Source organism: Protopterus annectens, chromosome 2.part0 (genome assembly GCF_019279795.1).
Source record: "Protopterus annectens isolate FY-2018-M chromosome 2.part0, PAN1.0, whole genome shotgun sequence".
NCBI classification, from domain to species: Eukaryota; Metazoa; Chordata; order Ceratodontiformes; family Protopteridae; genus Protopterus; species Protopterus annectens.
In genome coordinates this window covers 1,934,466,521-1,934,488,031 of record NC_056728.1, presented here as the reverse complement: position 1 = coordinate 1,934,488,031, position 21,511 = coordinate 1,934,466,521, and the positions used below count along the sequence as shown (strand labels likewise).

The 21,511-nt window shown below is 37.7% G+C and overlaps 1 protein-coding gene across 1 annotated transcript in view; it reads right to left on the bottom strand.

Annotated features, from left to right (window-relative positions):
• Positions 1-21,511, bottom strand: part of LOC122792902 (CUB and sushi domain-containing protein 1-like) — a 2,387,070-nt gene that overhangs the window by 603,836 nt on the left and 1,761,723 nt on the right. The gene's annotated exons all lie outside the window — the stretch shown is intronic.

The following is a 21,511-nucleotide window of genomic DNA, read 5'->3' as shown; positions in this document are numbered from 1 at the left end:
GGGTCATCTGTCACTGAGTCAGAATAGACATGAGTTTATTATGCCGGGGGGTCGTCTGTCACTCAGCAAGAATATACATACGCTTATTATGTCATGCGGGGGTCAAGTGTCATTGATTCGGAAAATACATGAGCTTATTATGTCAAGGCGGTTCATCTGTCACTGAGTTAGAATATACATGGGTTTATTATGTCGGTAGGGTCATCTGTCATTGAGTCAGAATATGCATGAGCTTATTATGTCAAGGGGTCAGCTGTCATTGAGTTAAAATATACATGAATTTATTATGCCAGGGGGGTCAGTTATCACTGAGTCAGAATATACATGAGCTTATTATGTTGGGGGGGGGTCACGTGTCACTGAGTCAGAATAGAATATACATGAGCTTATTATGTCAGGGGGTCATATGTCACTGAGTTATAATATACATGAGATTATTATGTTGGGGAGGGGGGGCAGCTGTCACTGAGTCAGAATATACATGATGAGAAAGCCAAAATGATTTGCTATTGATGCCCTTCAGTTTGTACATGGGTTTATAAGTCTTTGTGTGGCTCTGCAGAATGGTTGAGACACATATTTACTGCTGTCTTTGTTTAGATTATAGGGCCATTAACTTATCTCGTTTGCTGCCTAGTGCCCATGAGGCTAAGGCTATTCCTTCTTGTACTGATATGCTTTAGCATTTTTAGCCGGTTTCCTTAAGTCTGGTGTACTGCACTTTGTTATGCTTCAGAACATCATTGTTGCATATTCAATATTTGTTGCAGGAACAGCACTGCTATTGCATTTCCTTTTCTGCATAAGTGAGAAGTATGCCTACTTTGTTAAGGGAATGCGCTTCACCCACTTTTTACAAAGACTTTGCAATTCTAGTTTACAGTATTCCCACCAGATAATTATTGACATAATGAATGTTTGTTTATGTTCCATAAAAAGAATGGAGCCCACTTTTAATACCCTTTATCAGGTCTTTGCCCTTTAATATTAAGGGACCTCTCTTCCAAGGACTAGTAAGTTCAGCTCTCGTAGAGTCCTAATTGACAAAATGCTACTTGGTGATTTGAAAGTCTGTCTTAAAGTACCTCTGTATACTATTTTGTGCATAGGGCTTTGACTGAAACTAATAGTCAAAGTGGCTTGAATAACAACTGCTAGATGAGTTGTATGTAAAATCTGCCCCCCCCCCCATTACAAAATTCTACATATATCAAATTCTATTCTCCTATAAATGTCTGTATCATTTTCTGAGACCTTTTATATCTCTCAGCACTTGGTAATATCCAGCATCTCATTAAATCAAATGCTGTATTAAAATCTGCAGCAATCCATAGCTCTGAACTTTGATTCTGTCTGGTTTGTATTATGTGGGAAAACTCAATTAACAAATGAGGAGAGTGTTCATTTTACCATACTTATTCCTAATGGTAACTAATTCCAGAAATGTTTCCCAAGTAACTTAGATAGCTCTCGATCACACCTTGGTTATGTTCATGGGCTTCTAGCTTGAAGAAGCCTCTACCCTAATCAGCTCACCTGCCTTAGATTATTTGTCTAAGTTATGATAACACATGCCAAACTTGCTACAGAATTCTGTAATTCATATGAGAAGCCTTACAATTCCGTACAAAGATTATGTCTACATTAAATGTAGAAGTCATTTTTTTTAAACACTCCTTTCTCTGAGGGAAATAAAACACTTAAAATTAATGGCCTGAAACATTTCATAATTCCACAGAAATAGGTAACAGCACTTAACAGGGATTGCTACGAAGCCAATGCATACCACAACCTGTAACTGCCTATACAGCTAAAAATAATGATAGCACGTGTGTGTGGGAGGGGGAGTGGGGTATGGGCATGCATGTGTGCATATACAGAGCGTTTAGTAAAAATAACAAATAACTTCTATTTAAGGATGTTTCCCTTGCTGACATTGCTTTAAGTTTGTGGGATTTTCACGGTTATTTATTGATCGATTGACTTTTATTGTGCTACACTACCATTTTCTACATCATTATAGGTTTCCTCATTGTTGGGCTCAGTATTCTGGTTTCTCTCGGCTATGTTGATGGATCTATTCCTTCATGAGTCTGTAGTTTATAAAAGCTTTGATTAGTTCCACAATTAGAAGTCTTACATAAAATGTTTTCTAATGGAAATTGCCTTAGATATCTCATCTGTGCTAATTATTTGATCTAGGTGTGCATTTGCAGAGACCACTTGAGTGCACTTAACCCCTGCGACTAACAGAATGGTGAGTTTCACTGGCTGAGTATGACCTGAGATAATGCAGGGAAGTATTCGTGGTAGCTACTGGAAAATTTCTGATATCTACATATATTACTGCAGACTTTGTTGTAAAATGGTTCACTCACTAGGTGATCTTTTAAGAACTACAGAGCTACCTTTGGCATAGCAAATGCATAGTTCTTGTCCTGTATTTTAATATGGAAGTTAGCTAGATAGTTGCAAAATGAAACTAGGATTGCCTATTAGCATACATATCCCAGTGATGACAATGCTTTCCTCTTCTGCTCAGTCCTAGGGGTATATTCCTGGTACAGATAATGTCCTACTAATGAAGTGTAAGTCCTTCTTTTTCTAATTGAAGTATATGTTCTTTACTAGCCCAGTTCAAAATATTGAAAATTGTTTGTCTTGGTAGCTACTCAGTGGCCCTGCTGGTTTCATTATGCACTGTAACGTTTGTGTGACAAAGCCCTGAGTTTATTCATGATTTAACACTTAAGTGATATTCAGAAATGCATAAAGCTTGTTTCTACTTATTTTATGTACCTATTTATTTTTTTGCTTGATTGAGTTATTGATTTTTCTTTATTTGAGTTTGATATCCAGGTTAGAGCACTGATCACAAAAGATCAATTTCTGTCTTGCCCTGGAAAGAAATATATAACGAATAAGTAAAGAAACAACAAAAAAACAAAACCAAAAAACAAAAAAAAAACCCCAAATATATATATATATATATATATATATATATATATATATATATATATATCTATATATATATATATATATATATATTACAGTACAACAAGGAAATTATGATGCTCAGATTATGATACACACATTGCTTAATCAAGAATATCTACCAAACACAAGATATTACTGCAGTGATGATTCTTGTTGTCTTTCAGATTATCTCTCAGTCTCTGCAGCTTTCTGTAATTGCTTGAACAATTCAGTCCTGTATTAAGGATGCCTGGGAGGTGGCTATCCATTCTACATGTAGCACAGATATCAAGGACTTAATGGAACACACTGATCTTGTGTTTGTTAACACCATATCCTTCATTATTTTAATCACTATGACATTATGTTTTTCAGCTTGCTGGACAGATGATTTGGTGATGGCCTCCAAGACCACCTATGTTGTGGACTCCTGGCACGCAGTGTAGCAAATGGTGTGCCAATTCTCAGGTCACCCAAAGAACTCTGCTTCCTTGAAGTGGATGTCAGTGCCTCTAACAAAGGATAACATGGTTGTTTCATGTCTAATTTAAAGTTTATGGCTGGACAGTGTTTCCTTACAGGCCCCTGTGAACATTGGTTCATTCTTCGAAAAGGTGGCAGCAACACTTAATACAGTATTAATGCACAAATGCATGCTGTTTATTTTGACTTTGCCAAAACATTTAGCACTATTCTACTAATGGAATAATCGATAAATAAAATAACTATATGCAGATCCATACATAATTCAATGTTGGAAATGTAGATGTAAAAACGCTACACAAATTCAGGTGGGGTTTATTTATCTGTCCCATTGGGTGTTACTAGTGTTGTCCTGCAGGAATGTGTAAGTGGGGCACATTGTAAGAACATTTCATCCACATACAATGAAAAAGAAATGGGAAATGCCTAAAACTAAAACAAACAAAAAACTGTTGCAAAGTGGGTAATGTAATTACTTTGATAAAAGATGAGAAAGTTTACCAATGTTGTCTACAACAATACACATTAAGTGCAGTAACAACAAACTTTCTTTAACTGTAGTTAAGTATACCATTGTGAAACCTAGAAAAAAATATATACATCATGACTGTAAAACATATAATCAAATAATAATGAAAAAATGACATCACCCTCAAAGCTCTGTCATCAGTGGCTGACAATAATTTAACCATTGCCCGTGATATATCTACAAAGGTCAGAAATGAGTATTTCTATAACCTAGATAATTCTCACCCTTACCATTATGCTAAACTCCCCCTGACCTTCGGCAAATGCCATTTCCTTCACATATTTAAAGTCAAACTCACTGAGGACATACAAACATACATATTTCCACAAGATACAGTGCAATGAAGTGAGTTGAAAGTCACTAAGCTTGTTTTACACCAATGAATCCATGAATGGTATGACTCTGACTCTCTGTTCTGCTATAATTAAACTGAAAGAGATAAATCTAGCAGCCACTTTATATAAGTTAGGTACAGGTGTTGAGTGCACTATTCGCGGTGGTAGTCAGAGATTCTATATAATCCTTACAGATGCATATTCTAGGCTGTTTCCCTCTCGGATGCACTTTCCCTTCTTTTTCCTAGTGGATTTGTAGCTGCTACTATGGCTCTGTTCCATAATTTCACTAACATAAGGGATTTATTTCCTTACTTTTTAATATAATTAGTGATTCTTTTCGTCTTCACATACATACTAGTATCTACACTCTCTGTTGTGTACAAATGAAATATACACACTGATGGTCAATTGCTACATTCTTACTATTCCCCCACTTCTGTCTCCCATCACCCCCATTCTCAGTCACATGCCCATGGTTGATCTCTATCTTCACCATACATAATTTCTTAACAACACACTGCACTGCATAACAGTAGAAATCTTATAACATTTTTACTTAGGCTAAAATCTACATCGCACTAATATTTGCACATAATTGCTAATTAAATGACACCGCATTATTATTTTAATTTCTGACAAATCAGTTGCTTTTCACAACAATAATGGCTGCTTACCTGATCATACTAGCATTGGGCAATAGCTATTGGAAATCAAGTTTCAAAATTGCACAAACACAAAACTAAACTAGGGAATATGGAAATATGTTGTTGTTGCACAGCACATTATTATACAATAAAATCATCAATACTGAAATATCTACGCCTACTATAATGATCTCATAAAATATTAATTAGTATTAAAAGAGAAAATCCAGTATATTCTCATACAAACTCTGTTATCTACATTTGCTAACCTAGTCTGAATTCAGTCCAGAACTTACTGCAAAACTAAGTTCCACAATCTCTCAAAGCACAATTAAAATAAGTGAGATTTGGTAACAAAACATCTTCAAAAGGGGTTAGATAAATGTTAATGGTAACTAAGAGGGTAAGGGCAGAAGAAAGGGTTAAATGGTATTGAGGGATGACTGAAAGGAAATGAGGTAAGGGTAGGGAAGGACTTAAGGGGTTTAGGCAAGTGTAACTGGGTATGGAATCACAATTTGGCATGAACTTGCTACATGGCAGGTTTATGTCCAAGACGACCTGTAGGTACTGGTATGGTCAGGTAAGCCATGGATTAATAGATGTGTGTCTGGAAAAGGTGGGTAAGGCTGGGTGTAGAAGATTTTTTTTTCCTTGATTTGTATACAGAGAAAGTTTAACTTTCTCAAAACAAATTTATTATCACCCACTCACTTTCTAATTTCTGTCCTAACGCCTTCATTCACCAACTTTCCAAAATTAACTGGTCTTAACCTCACCACTCTTCCTTTAGATGAATCTGTTCACTCCTTCAACACTACATTCTTAAACATTCCTAACTCCCTTGCTCCTCTTTGCACAATTAGAATCAAAGCTAATACTGCTTTCTGGCTCAATAAAGCTACCAGAACCCTCATGAAAGATCAGGATAGGATTTGAAAAATGTGGACTAAAACTAGAACCCTTCTCTTTTTCATAAATATAAAGAACTCAGAAATAAAATTAAAAAAAATCATCCATTATGATAAAATAAACGTCTATGTCAATCCTCTCTCTACTCTTAAATCAGACCCAAAGAAATTCTGGAGCTCTATTAAATAGACTCTTCATCCAGGAAACCCTTCCTCTCCTTATCCATGTCCCTATGCAACACCTGAAGACATAGCCAACAAATTTAACAATCATTTTATAAACTCAATAACCTCCATAATAAATTCTCTCTCCCCCAGAAACAACACTAGCACCCCCACAAACTCTATACCTCTTCCAAACCCTTCTAACTCCTCTCTAAAAGCAGTATCAACTAACTATGTAAAGTCATTACTCTTTAAACTTAAACCTTGCTCCCCATCTGTTGACAAACTACCCTCTTACTTCCTGCAGAATGCCTCTGAACCTCTTGCCTATCCTGTATCCATCTTAATCAACCAATCCATTTCTGAATCATATGTCCCCACTGTATAGAAGAATTTCTTTACTCTACCCATTCACAAAGGAGGCAACTCCTCAGATATATCCAACTTCAGACTGATTGCCATACTCTCTCCACTCTCAAAAATCCTAGAGAAATACATTCACAAGCAGGTAATGCATTACCTTCACCAGGAAAACCTTCTCACACCCACACAGCATAGTTTCCGTCCCAAGCATAGTACAACTATTCCACTCATATCATTCATCAACATAGTCTCCCTAGCTCGTGATAACAATAAACTTGTCTCATGCCTATTCCTTGACCTTTCTAAAGCCTTTGACACTGTGTCTTACCCACTCCTTCTAGATAAACTCACTAACTTACATTTCTCTAGCCCTACTATCTCCTGGTTCTCCAGCTATCTCTCTACCCACCAGCAATAAATTAAATGGCTCTTTGCACTATCCTCCCCTCTTACTTTACAAATGGGGTCCCCCAAGGGTCCATACTTGGACCACTACTCTTTAATATTTTCACCAACTTGCTCTATTCCTCTTGTCCCCAGTTATCTCTTGTGCAATATGCTGATGACTCGACTGTTATAACCATTGCTGACAACCCGACTGACCTCCACTCAACTACCCAGGCATCCTTCCACACCATTGAGACTTGGCTTAGTGATAACAAACTAATACTTAATCCAAAAAAAGCTAAGCTCCTACTCTTCCTCCCTAAAAACATCACCACACTCAGAAGTACATTTACCATCTTACCCTGCAACAACACTATCATCTCAGCTGAATCTAGTACTAAATTGCTAGGTGTTACAATAGATGATCAGCTTAGGTTTGATCTCCATATTACTAACTCAGTAAAAAGAACTCATTAGAATCTTGGACACCTTTTCCGTAGCAAGAAATACTTAACTAACACTGCCCAAATAACTCTCTCCCAGGCTTTATTACTCCCAACACTCCTGTACAGCTGCCACATATTCCCAAACCTAAATTCTACACCTATAATAAGATCACCAGATTTGCAGCTAACCAAACCTACAAGTCACACCACTGCTTAGCACTACAACAACTAGACTGGCTAGAATTCCCTCAGCTGCTCCAACTATACCAACTACAAATCATCCACTCTATCCTCTGTCTACCCTCCTTCTGCCCCAGCCTCTCCACTATCAAATCCAAATATTCCCCTGCTTGGACACTGCACAGCTCAAATCAAGAATTATTAGACATCTACAAATCCAAAACCAAAATAGGCTGCCTTTCCTATAACTATAACCCAGCTACATCCTGGAACCAACTCCCCTTGGAAATAAAATCCCTCCAGCATAGCAAAAGTTTCAAATTAGCCACAAGGAAATACCTAAAAACAAAGTGGTCTTGCCACTGTAACCATAATAAATTCTCTCCACCATCCTTTCACCTATTTCACCACCTCACTCTTAATGTATCTCTAACACTATTCCCCTGCCTCTTCTACCTCTTCCCTTCCTCTCTCTCTAACCACTCTTAATTCTTGCAGTCTCAGAACAACCTACCTGTCTAGTCTGTCTCCTATACTCTACCTCCCCTACAAACCATTCTTACTTTCCTTTCTTGTTTCCAAACTCCTATATAACTCGATCCTACCAACTTTAAATAAGCATCGGCCTAACTATTAACTCATTGTGCTCTAAGCAGCTTAAATAATATTGTAACTAGTCACATTTTCTTCTGCTAATTGTTTAAAATCTTGTTTGTAACAACTCACATACTTGTCTGCCAATTGTTAATACTCTGTATAATTGAATTGCCTGAGGAGCGTTTTTTTCTCTCCAGGTCTCTGCTTGTAAGATCCTATAGTTGATTGTTACTACTATGTTACTAAAATTTAATAAATTGTTTTCTAGTCCTGAGGAGCTTTTCTCCCCGGGTCTCTGCTGAAAATGAGCCAAAAGCTCAGCCAGACTAACCCGGTTAACAAATGTAAAATAAATAAAAAATAAATAAATAAATAAAAACTGCTGTGCGGGGATGAACGCATGACAGATGGGTAGGGAATGTGTACTTAGCTGAAGTGGTACAGATCATATTTAGAATTTCAGCATATTTGTACAGTTAGAAACTCATACTGGTAACCTTTTCCAGGAGGCCTTGTTGTCAGTAGGATGCAGACTTTAAGTTCCAGGAGGCCTTGTTGTCAGTAGGATGGACTTTAAGTTCCAGGAGGCCTTGTTGTAAGTAGGATGAAGCCTTTAAGTAACAGTGGCAAGATAAGGTAAATTCAGTACTTGAAATAATAAATCCTGATAGAGGTTTTGTCGTGCTTACTTTGTTGTTTAATTCCATTGTCATTGGTGGGTGGTTGTAGGCTGTTTAGTTAATTAGCTCGGTATCCTTATTACTCAGCTGGACTTGAGATCGATGGGGGTGGGGTAGGCTACCACATTCATTTTGAGATATTTTTGCAGTTAAGGCTCTGAATAGCTTTTCACAGGCTTGAGTGAGATTGAGTACTGTCTGTCACTGCGCATGTGTGGTGTTGTGCTAACGGGCAGTTGAGTGTTATAGGAGTGCCATTCCTCTTCACTTCAAAAAAAAAAAAAAAAAAAAAAAAAAGCTTACAGGTGAATGGCTTACACGTGGAGTGTTGCGGACACTTGAGCCTGAAAAATGGAGGGAGGTGGGTTAATTTTCTGTGGCTCATTTAGCAGTTGGGACTGATACAGTGGCTGGATGGTCTAGGCATTACAAGGAGTTTTGTCATTTATTTGGAAGTTCTCCTGAGTTGCTGGTATGTTGAATGTCAGTTATGTTGAGAATCAGATGGTCTTCTGACATTAGAGGGCACTAGGTGATTTATTTATTTTTCTCCCTGGATAATGCAGCTCCCACGCGTAATGGCCACTCTCAGTGCATGAGCAAAAACGCATTAAACTGCATTGGAGGATGGGTCGGTTTGTTTGCTGATCTACACTGCAGTTTGATGTCAGATCATTCAGAAAATGTGCTGACACAATGCCTGTTGTTCTAGTCACTTTTAAGTTTATAAAGCAGTATGTAAAATGTGCCAATAATTTTGTGCCTTTGTTCCCCCATCTATGTTGGGCTTTGTTCAGAATTTTTGTGCTAGAAGGTTCAAGGGTGGGTTTAGTTGGTTAGAGGCTAGCAAATGTGTTGCTAACAGGGTCGGGTAAATGTCTTGGTCAGGTTATTCTGTGGGTTCACTGGGGATCGTTCACACACACAAAAAAAAAATAAAAAGTAAAGAAAGTAAATACATTCTTGGTTTGAATGCATTACATTGAATTGGGTTGTGTTCATACCTCTCAGCTGTCACATTTTCGCAGACTAGCCAGAATTTTGCCTCATAATTTGTGCATTTTTATAACATTGGGGTTTCTGAATAATCACTGAAGATTAAGGTTAGACCATCATAACCGACTTGAGGGCTGGTAGCGTATCGAGTTCTCAGGGCGGCATTTGCATTAGAGGTGGTGGTTTTGTATGAAGGATGTAGCAGTCCAGAAGGTGAAGAGATTCACAGAACTAATTTTACAGACTTTAAGCTCCTGAAGTAACGGGGTAGTCTGCACTTGCATGGTGGATATTGGAGTCATTGACAGAGGTAAGTGTACAGTATAATAAGCCGTAACTGCTGTGAGATGTTCCCTACCTTTAGTTCTAGTGCCAGGTAACTGTTGTTGGTTTACTCCAAGAAGGTCTGGGGAAGTAGTTGTTAAGGGCAAAGGTCTCTTGGTATTAATATAGGCTGGGAAGCAATGGTGGCCAAGTAGAGGTAACTGCGGGGGATCCATTGTGGCCTGTAGCAGTGCTTAAGGTTTTGGTGTAGAGGTAGCGCTGTTAGGGATGGAAGTGGTTTCCCAGAAGTTGAGAAGGTTTTGGAAGGACACACAAAAAAAAAAAAGTAAATGTTGATGTAATGTGGATGTGAAATATAACACAAATACTGCCTGATAGTTTTTGACAGATTGCTAAGTGGAGGATGCCAATAGTTAGTCATTTTTGCCATTAAACTTCTATGCCTACGAAGACAGCTTGCTAAGATCTCGTGCATAACGTGTTATTAGCAGTAAGTCAATTGGGGTGGCATGAGAGAGGTAGGCTGTGTCAAGAGAGACTGTTGGCTACATTAAAATAAGTCATATTATGGTACCAAATGAAGGTTGAGACACTTTATGGTGGTTGAATTGTATTACAAAGAGTAAATATTGCACATTTGAATAGGGGATATATACAGAATGACTCTTCTACCTTGCACAAATAATTGTTAGTTTGTTAGAACGGGGCTATGCATACTGAAGATGGTTTCCTACTGATTTTACATGGACAGTCTTCTTGTAAATTTGTGAAGGCTTGCTTTGTGTTCCTCAGTCATGGTTTGTTAAGCTTACTGTAGAATTCTGAACTTTATTTATTAAATCTTCTTTCAAAAGTTTAGTCCTGTATTGGCAAATTCAACATACCTAACAGCGGAGAGCTGTGTAGAAATTTTGCAGCAGAAGGGTACCGCACTGCAGTTTTTTAGTAATAGTTCAGCATAACGACAGCGTTAACAGTTATTTGTACCCTACAGAAATGTTATGCCTGCTGGCTGGTAATGGCATACATATGTTTTTTTTTTTTTTTTTGTATTATTATTTGGTCGATGTTTGAGGGTTGGGTCTCATCCTGGCTTACAGATAGCAATGTCATTTAGCGGTTTGTGGAAGACTCCGCACTCGGTGAGCCAGGCACCAGTGTATTCGTGTAGAGGGGTTGGGGGGACCATTGGTTAGGAATGTTATCAGATATTAAGCAAAAGAAGAGTTAGTGATGGGATAGCATTCTGAGAATTAGTATAAATACCTCTGCATTTGGTGTATTTTGATGAATTAATTAAAGCAGCTAAGGAAAGAGGGGATATAATAAACTGTTACAGAAGTAAAATACTGGATAAGTTCTGTAGGTCTGGAAGGGCATGTTGAGAATGTATGGCAATAGTGGGAATTCATTTTACTGGGACATCAAGTGGATTGGCATTTAGCAGCATATATATATATATATATATATATATATATATATATATATATTAAAAAAAAGAAGGAAAACCAAGACCAGAAGCATATAGTTATGAAAGATTTAAGGCATGTTACAGAAGTGTGGCAACATTCAAGCTGCCCTTCTCACAGGAGATGTTTTACTCACAGTTATATTTATTATTTAGTATGTCTGGGGAATCTTTCAATTTTCTAGCTGAATTACGACCATTACAGCTATTAGCAGGACATGGAGACTAGAACAAATGGTGCCTATAGAAAGACTGTACACTTTTATTAGATTATGTGCTAGGACAGTAGATCCTTATGGAACAAATCACTATATCAGTAGCACTCCAGCCCATAATCCTATTTTGGTGTGGGAGTAAGAAGTTGAATTTCTTCTAGATCTTGATAATTGTTAAAATCTAAAGAGCTTGGGCTTAAAATACTGCTTATAGCTTAAGTGATGTTATGTTAGTCAGAAATGAGTGGCTTATCAGGCTTATGCACTATGCTGTAGTTGATTTGTTTATGGGTTTGAGACTTGCCTGGTGCGTGTGTGTTTTTCTTTTCATAGTTATTGGTCCAAGGACAGACACAGGTCAGTTCCTTTCATCTTCAGGCACTTAGGGTGATATAATCCCTTGTGAGGTGCAGGGAAGAGGAAAGCATGCTATTGGAGATCCTTTTATTGTGATGGTCGGGCTTTTGAAGGGACTCTGTTTTCACAGGCTATGGACCACTGTGAGTAATGGCCGTTCATCGTGCATGTTTGCTGTGGTCATAGCGGCTAAAGTGTTACTTATGGGGGAAGGGGTGGGGGGACGGGGAAGAAAAAAAATGTTGTGCTTATAACACTCAAGGCCAATCCAATAGTAAGAGCATGGGGAAGCAGCAGGGAACATTATGGTATGATCATCATAACCTTTAGCTTGCCTGTAAGTGGTAGGCAAGGGAGAAATAGCCAGATGAATGTTCCCATGTGCATGGGGTGGATAGGTGTCATCATGCCTCCTGTTGGCACAGCTTTTTGGAGAATGGTCAGACTTGGCCTGAGATTTTGGTGAGTTTCTCATAAATTGTGGTTCTTGGATCATTGTAGTTAAATCATTGAGGGATGACATGGTAAATAAGGTCAGACACTTTGAGTTTTATACCTCTTGAGGCAATGAATTTGAATAAAGCCAGGCATAATGGGGGGGGGGGGGTCAAAGGCTTAAAGAATTTAACCATATAATTTCTGTGCACATCTGATGGGGCCAAAGGCATAAAATAGGGTAAGGGGAACCTTTAGAGGATTTCTGATCCAACACCAGCTGGAATAAGTAACTGCAGTGGTGGTGCTGCGGTAGCATTGTCACCTCACAGTAAGACGTTGTCCTGTTCGATTTTCAGCTAAAGCGTCTTCTGTGTGGAGACATGCGTGAATGGGCATACCTTCATTGAAGGTTGTGCATCAGAGCTGGCAACTCGGCTTGTAAAAATCTACTGCCAATCATTAGTGGACTGGAGTTCCGCTGTGGCGACCCCTAACCAGGAAAAGCCGAAAGACACAACAACAACCAGCTGGAATAAATAGGATGGCATTTTTCACAGAGTAGAATTTGTTCACTTTACACTTGTTCAGAATAATTGCAGTGGGGTATATTCTGAAATCTGGGGGAAGCGTGGTAAGGTTATGGGATGGGATGTTAGGCAAGCCTCTTCTTTTGATGGATGCCACCACAGGTTCCAGGATTTTTCTGTACTGCCAGGGTACGGAATGGTTACAAATTTGTCATCGAGCTGACTGTTTTTCTCTTCATTACCAAGATAAAGTACACCATTGTTATAATGTGTAACAAATGGGTAATAGGTGGTATACGCACTGATGCATTTTACTTTTGTCTCTGTGCAGATGGTGGTGTGGATGGGGGTTCGCCCCGACAGGTGGGGAAGAACACAGCGGACATTAGTTGGTGATCTGAAGTAAGTGGGTTTCGAAGGTGAAGGTGCAGGTAACTGTGACTGTCTCCATTGATAGAATGGTGTATTTGGGGTCATACTGATAAAGGCCATGATGGTGGTGGTTTAAGTGTCTTGTTTAAAATGAGTAGTTGGTGTGATGGCAAGATTGCTATTAATGGAATTTGAGAGATTTCATATGGTTATTACTCTCATTGTGCAGTAAAATAGGGTTGCAGTCTGATGTGAGGGTATGTGATTGACTCAGCATCAGTGTTTGCTTGTCTAGTTAGCTGGTAATGACCCTAGAGGCATTACAAAATGTCATGGTATGGTAGGTGGGTAACGGACTATGGTTATAGTAGGTTATGAGTTTAAGGTTGTTACTTTAGTATTGGAAGGGATCAGTGGTTTGCTTCTAGCTGTTTAGCTAATTGAATAATTTTGTTATTTATGTGAGGGAATTTGAGAGGATGGTTTGGATGCAATTTGGTTAGGCAAGATTGGATACACTGAATGATGTTTGGCTTTATCCCTGTAATGGTAGTTAGGTTGTGGGAAGTTTGGTCAGTAAGAGGGGGAGCAGTATGGTCAGTCTGGTGGGCAGAGAAGAGGACAGGCTTGCCTTTTTCTCCAACCCCCCCCCTGGTTGTGGAGATTCATTTCAATGAGCTGGGAAAAGAAAGCGAGCAGTTGAACATTGCTTAAAATAAGTAAGCAGAGGTAAGGATGCTGCTTATTTGGTTGGATGTTTAATTCAATAAATGGTAAATGAAGAGAGTGATGGGACATTGCTTCATAAGTATAATAGGTGAGCAGAGGTAAGGAAGCTGCTTATTTGATTGGATGGTAATTCAATAAATGGTAAATGAAGAGAGTGATGGGACATTGCTTCATAAGTATAATAGGTGAGCAAAGGTAAGGAAGCTGCTTATTTGGTTGGATGGTAATTCAATAAATGGTAAATGAAGAGAGTAGTGGGACGCTACTTCATACGTAAGCAAGTAGAGGAATGGAGGCTGCTTACTGGGGCAGGATGAGTAGGTACGCTGTCCTGGTTAACATTACATGGGTGTTTATGCTATGATTAAAATCAACTATACTATGTTTCAGTTGTAATTAATATTGGTTAACAAAGTTATGTTTATGGAACTTTAATAAAGGTCATCAAATGTCATTCGGTGTGATGTGCTTATTGAAGGGGACCAGGACAAATGAGGTTTGGTAACAGACCAATTTGTCCAGGGGCATCTTCAAAGGGGGTTAGATAAATGTTAGTGGGAACTAAGAGGGTAAGGGGAGATGAAAGGGTTAAATGGTAATGAGGGATGACTGAAGGGAAATGAGGTAAGGGTAGGGAGGGGCTTAAGGGGTTTAGCCAAGTGTAACTGGGTAAGGAATCACAATTTGCCATGAACTTGCTACCCGCCCTCCCTCCCGCTTTTTGAGAATAGTAGGGTTCGGGTGATTTTAGCAGTCTGGGTAGGGCAGACTAGAGGACAGGCTTGCCCTCTTCTGCTCCCCCTCTGGTTGTGAAGGTTCATTTCAATGAGTTGGGAAAGTAAGCAGTTGGACACTGCTTGATAAATAAGAGAAGTGAGTGGAGGTAAGGATGCTCTTTATTTGGTTGGATGTTTAATTCAATAAATGGTAAATGAAGTGAGTAATGGGATGCTGCTTCATAAGTATAAGTGAGTGGAGGTAAGGATGCTCTTTATTTGGTTGGAGGTATAACGCAATAAATGATAAATGAAGTGAGTAGTGGGACGCTGCTTCATAAGTAAAGTAAGAGAGTAGAGGTGTGAATGCTGCATTCTGGGTCAGGATGAGTAAGGTCACGCTGTCCTGGTAATATTACATGGATGTTTATGCTGTTATTAAAATTAACTATACTATGTTTCAGTTGTAATTAATATTGGTTAACAAATATATCTTTATAGAACTTTAATAAAGGTAGTCAAACATCATTTGGTGTGATGTGTTTATTGAAGGGGATCAGGACAATAACCAATCTCTAACAAAACACAACAGTAATACAAAAAATACTCATAACACAATAACTTATCTTCATATATGGATCAAAAACTGTAACTCTCATATATTAGTCATTACAGAAACCTAGCTCAAGTAAATAATAAAAAAAAAAAACGAAAGGAAGAAATCTTTCCATGATCAAATTGAGCATGCTGTGACACAATTCTCTCCACAAACCATATCTAAGTAACTAAAAACAAGCTACTCATGTTTTTTTTTTTTTTTTGACAAAACTGAAATAAAAATAAATTTCACTAACATGTCTTTAAACAAATACGAAACAATTCATACTGTATTCAAATATACCCCCCCCCCCCCGAGTTCCTTATACACAACATTAGCACTGTAGAAAAAATATTGTCCTTGGTAAATAATGACATAAAACAAAACATACCCTTGTTAATATTCACTGAGTGAACCAACATCCATCCCACTGCATCAGCAAGCAACAGGCAATCTTTCATTTTAGAAATATAACAAAAAAATTATTCAACTGTTAAATATCAGCATCCTAACAAAGTGGTATTTTCAGTTATATTACGATACACTTTAGAATGAGACTATAATATTCTATATTCCTGTTAATGTACATGCTCTTCTCTAATGATTTGTTCTCTTTTTTTGTATGCAAATGTTCCCTAGACTGCCCCTGTAAGAGGTTAACTAAGATGAGTGCTTTTACCCTAGATAACAAACACTGACCTATCTACACACATACATATATAAATGCATGTTTATTGTTTTATTTTTTTATGTATGTATATCTATACATACATAAAAAAATAAAACAATACAGTTCCTTGTCCGTGCCTAACTAGTAGTACAGCCCAGAAGCATAAGGTGGTGGTTAGGGAGCATGACTGATATTTGCCAATATAGGGCTTTATTGCACTGCAGGCATTCAGAAAAGAATGACAATACTGAAATTGTGAACGGGACTGAAGCTCTGAACCACTTTATAAACTGGCTGCTATAGTAACTGTAGCAAATCACTTGATTCATTTGTAGCAAGCATTTTGGTCCAGTTTGAGAATATTTTTTTCATCAGGGCTTTTTTTCTTAACTTGGACAGAGGACCTTTGGGACCTTTGTTTTTCACTTCTCAAGTTGGGGGTTCAGGTGTGCCAATTCAGGACACAATATGTGGCAATAGAGGAGATCACTATACCTCAGCCTACTAGGATCAACAGAATAAATGGAAAATAAGTACTCCAAACATAGCCACTGACAAAGGGATACTCCTAAGCAAAATAAGTGGGCGTAATCCACTTTGTATAATCTGGAAGCATACCAAACCACAAAGAATGATGTCCCATACTTAACAATACAAAAAGAATATTTCTGCTCAATCAATGTAATTGGACTTCACTTAAACCTCTTTCACACAATGATACAGTCAGTTACTTCAACTAAACATTATTAATTTTTCTAAACTCTTTAGCACCATGTCACAAAAAAGAGAATAACATACCGATCTGCAGCATGGTCAAAGTCAACAACACAAACCTCAACAACATATCCAACATCAATAATGCATGTCTCTTACATAAAAAGCATAGAAGGAATGACAAAAAAAAAAAGATAACACAACATCAAAATACTAGCACTGCAGATCCCAAAGAAACTGGGTAAGAGACAAAAGAAAGGATTTTCATAATATGGGTAAAGCACATTAAAACTACTTGTAAACAGTTCTGGAATTGCATTACTACTCTTATTAACATCAAGTAATCACAACCAAATTTGTTTCCAGAATGCAAAAAATAGCATTGTCTCTAACTTAAATGTCCATTTCATACAAGCAACCACATTAACCACATTAACAACTTTTTCAAAATAATACAGTCCACAATATCTATGGCTTTTTTAACTTTTGCACTTTCCAAATGGAGCACCTCAAAATTTAGTAAATAAAATGCAAATGAAAACCTCCTATCTGAATTGTATATATATATATATATATATATATATATATATATATATATATAGCATTAAAGAAAAGAAAAATGTTCCTATATTTAATAGGAACCACTAGTACATAATCCTTTTTTTCAAAAAGATGGACTTTATTTGATCTCTCGTATTTCAAGTATTTAGCAACCTTGTCATTCATCTCTAATATTGAATTGTGGTTACATAAATTATGGCTCAGCTAATAAAAAGTAACCTTTGTAAATAGTTATGTTCTGTTATGTTATGTTTTATAGATTTATTGTTATACATTTCAAACTTCTTTCTTATTTGATTGTTCATATTTAATTGCTTTAGTTATATTTTTGTAATTTTATTTGATGTTTTACAAGATATTATATTTATGAAATGCAATAAAATATTTGAACATTAAAAAAAATAGCCTGACATGCATTCAGTACATAAGAATGAAACAATGGTTTAACAATAACAGACCACTTAAATAGAAAAATACAGTGCAATTTTGTACTGAAAATACTGATATAGACTTAAAGATTTTAGCAAACGTAGATACAGCTATAAACAAGAATTTAAAAACAGATCAAGAAATGAAACAATTTATTTGTCTTTCTTTCTGTATGTAATGCAACTATTACAATCTTATTATCTTATTTGCCAATAACAATATACATAAACATGGAGCTGTTTAAAATCACATCTCTAAAACAAGATATCTGTAGAATAAATACCACAAACGAAGCATCTAGGTGTAATATTTCAGAAATATCTAAAACTAACAAAGAGCTGAAAGTTCATTTTAAATGTAAAACATAGATAACAGTACATGCTGTTTTAGCAACAGCTTATATACTGCTATTTCCTCACATTCTACATACCTCAACTATTTGTAGCTGATATATAAAAATAGCCACATTTGTAACAAATCTCCCAAACAGAACACATTACTCTTTTCCTTACTGAAAATATGTTGGATATTTCAACATAACATATTCTTTTGTCTCAAGAAAATTCACAGCATTCTACTTAATCCATATACAATGTGGTTCAATGATGCAGCTTTACAAAGCCATCAAGATCCTTATATCAGCACCAGTTAATCACAGTTAAATAATTATTTCAGACACTCATTATACTCAGTGGCATATGCATTACAATGGCGTACAATCACTTTGGAAATTATTTCAAACAAATGTAAGAACTCATACAAAACGAGATGGAACTTGTTAAGTTCACAACACTGAATAACCACTAAGCTGCATTTTACTAACTATAACTTCATAAATAACATCATACTAATTTATTGACTACATGTACATAACTCAGTATGCACTGAAATTTGAAAAAGCAAAAGTAATCAATACAAAAAAGCAGCATCAAAGATATTTGAAGAGAAATAAAGGCAAAGGCATCCAGATATGGACATTTTCGTAATACAAAATATAAGAAAACAAATAGGAGGGGTTAGAAAAGAGGACTAGTAATGGAGAAGTTAAAGAAATTGAAACTGAAGTTATGCATTACTAGTGAAGTGAAGGATTTAGTGTAGAAAATCTATTTCTGGTCACGTTACCACATGCTGGAACAATGAGTTCCCAGATTAAGGAAGAACAGGTGGAATGGGAAGGATCTGATCTCTTGCCACATGTAGATACTCTGTAACCTTCAGTAAGAAACCAGTAGAAAGGTTCAGTTAGAGCTGCACAGCAAGGGAAGGAGCAGGAAGCAGTGCAACTCTGATGCAGTCAGTGTTGTGGAGTGATAGGCCAATGAGTTCCCATATGAAAGAGCAATGGATGACTCAGGATGCAGCTGAACAGAATATGTCACAGGAAGATATTTTAGAACATTCTGTAGAATGTCTGCAGGAAACGAAGAATAAAGAATGTGCTCTTAGTTTAGAAGAAAAAGATATAAGGGAAGAGTCCCTTGATTTAATAAAGATTGCTAGACACACCAAAATCATTGAAAGAAATACATTACAGAAAGTCAGTAAAACCCAAAATGTTAGAAGTCTGCTAAAACAAATGAACACTTTAATCAAGACCAATAACAGAAATTAACAGAAATAAATAAGATATTTATGAGGTTTGGTAACAAACTAATTTGTCCTGGGACATCTTCAGGTGGTGGTTAGGAGAAATGGTAGGGGGAATTAAGAGGGTGGGGGGATGAAAGGATTGTATAGACATGGTTTACTGGGAGAAAATGAGGTAAGGGTAGGGAGGGGCTTAAGTGGTTTATGCAAGTGTAGCTGGGTTGGGAGTCATATTTTGGCATGAACTTGCTATAGTGCAGGTTTATGTCTGTGATGGCCAGTAGGTGGTCCTGGTGGTCAGATAGGCCTTGGCTTAATAACTGTATGCTGGGGGGTTCTGCAGAGTTAGATGGTTTGTGGGGAAAGTGTGGTACAATGCAGCAGGTGGAGTGGGTAGTGTGGTAGTTTGTTACTATTTAAAAAAAAAAAAGGAGGGGAAAGGAACATATTGTTAGGGCAGTGCAGATGTTTTGATTTTGGTAGTATTTCAGTTTTGGTAGCTCTCTCCCCATTCTGCTTTGTGGTTTCTATCAGCAAAGTAGTTGTTGGTTAGGATTATTTAGGCCAAGTTTTAATAATTCTTTGCCTTTCCTTACAAGGAGTCTTATTGGTTTGTTGGATGTTTCACAGTTGAACCAAGTATGGTTATTGTAGAGGGTTCCTTTGGATGATTTGGTGGTGGGGATGGTTGCTTGGTCCTGGTGGTCCAGTGGGTACTCTGTTTTCAGCCGAGCTGTTAAGTCTGTGGCGAGTTTTCGTGGGCTGTGGGACTTGGTTGTCTCTGTTTTCAGCTGATCGGTTAGTCTCTTGGTGTTTTTCATGGGCTGTGAGACTTGCTGCACATGTGCACCGTGTCCTTGGTCATTGGGGAGAGGTGGCATTATGGAATAGGCATATGATACTTTCAGTCTTGCTTTCCAATGAAATATAAATCAACTGCAGAAGGTCGTGTTTTTTAAGTGGTTGTGGTTCAGTTCCGTATGGAGAGTGGGCAGCTTCTTGCGCTCGTGGGATGGAGGCCTTTGTTTGTCATTCCGTAACCGTCTTGGAGGAGTTCAACAGCCATTTGGTAGCTGACTGCATTTCCAGTTTGTAGTATAACCACTGAAGGACATAGGTTTGCCCCCCCCCCTTTCAGGTTTAAAGGGAAGCAACTATGTTGTACTGTATTTGCATGATGGCTTTACGTTGTGGTTTGTGGATGGTTGTTCAGAGTGTGGTAGAATGTCCAGAGTTTTGCCCGTATTTTGAGTCCATTCTTAGTAATATTTGTGGTTTTCTGGAAATCACTGGTAATTCTATTTGCAGTGAATCATTCTATTTTATTGCGCTAACACTGTCTTTTACCATCTGCCTCATTCTTACTTTGGTTATGGAAAAGACATGTTGGGAGTTCTTTTTTCTGAATCAATTATTGGACGCATGTGATGAATGGGTGTGCTGAATCTGACGTGTTGGGGCTGGTTGTGCTGAGGCCTAGGGTGTTTGTACAGGGACACAAAAGCTTTGCTTTTGTGGTTGTTTCATGCAGTGGGATCTGCTCCTTCTGGGTTTTGCTTCTGAGTTGTTGTTTCATGTGGAGAGGATCACAGTTCACTGAGAGATCCTGTTTGTCTGTTGATGGGGGGATTTAGTTGTAGTGGGTGTGAGATTGAGCTGCATGCCTCTCTGCTTTGCAAAGTTTCGCAGGGCTTTCAGATTTTGCACTTGTGTTTGGTGTTTTTCTCATGAAAGGCATGCATTGGTGGTAAATTTCTTTTGCAGGCTTTAGTCTGGTGTTAGGCTTCCCTGAGGTAAGGGTGTAGTCTGCGCATGCATGGGGTTGCTTAGGGAGGTGCTCCTGACCAACGATAACCTGCATCCAGTCAGACTAGTGTCTGGGCCAAAAACTTTTGTTATACAATTCATTAAGGTCAACAGATTTTACATCTTCTTTGCTAGGTATGCTTATATCACACCTTTATTAGGCGCTCTAGAGTGAGTTTAGCAGTTATTACCTTAGAGTAGTTTGGTAGCTGTTGGTCCACCTTATGTTTTCAGTATGGATCCTCCAAGTAGGGATGCTATAGATAAGGGCTGGTGATAGGTTAACATTCAGGCAATATTAACATCACTGTTATAAAAAAAAAAGAGAAAGAACAAAAGGA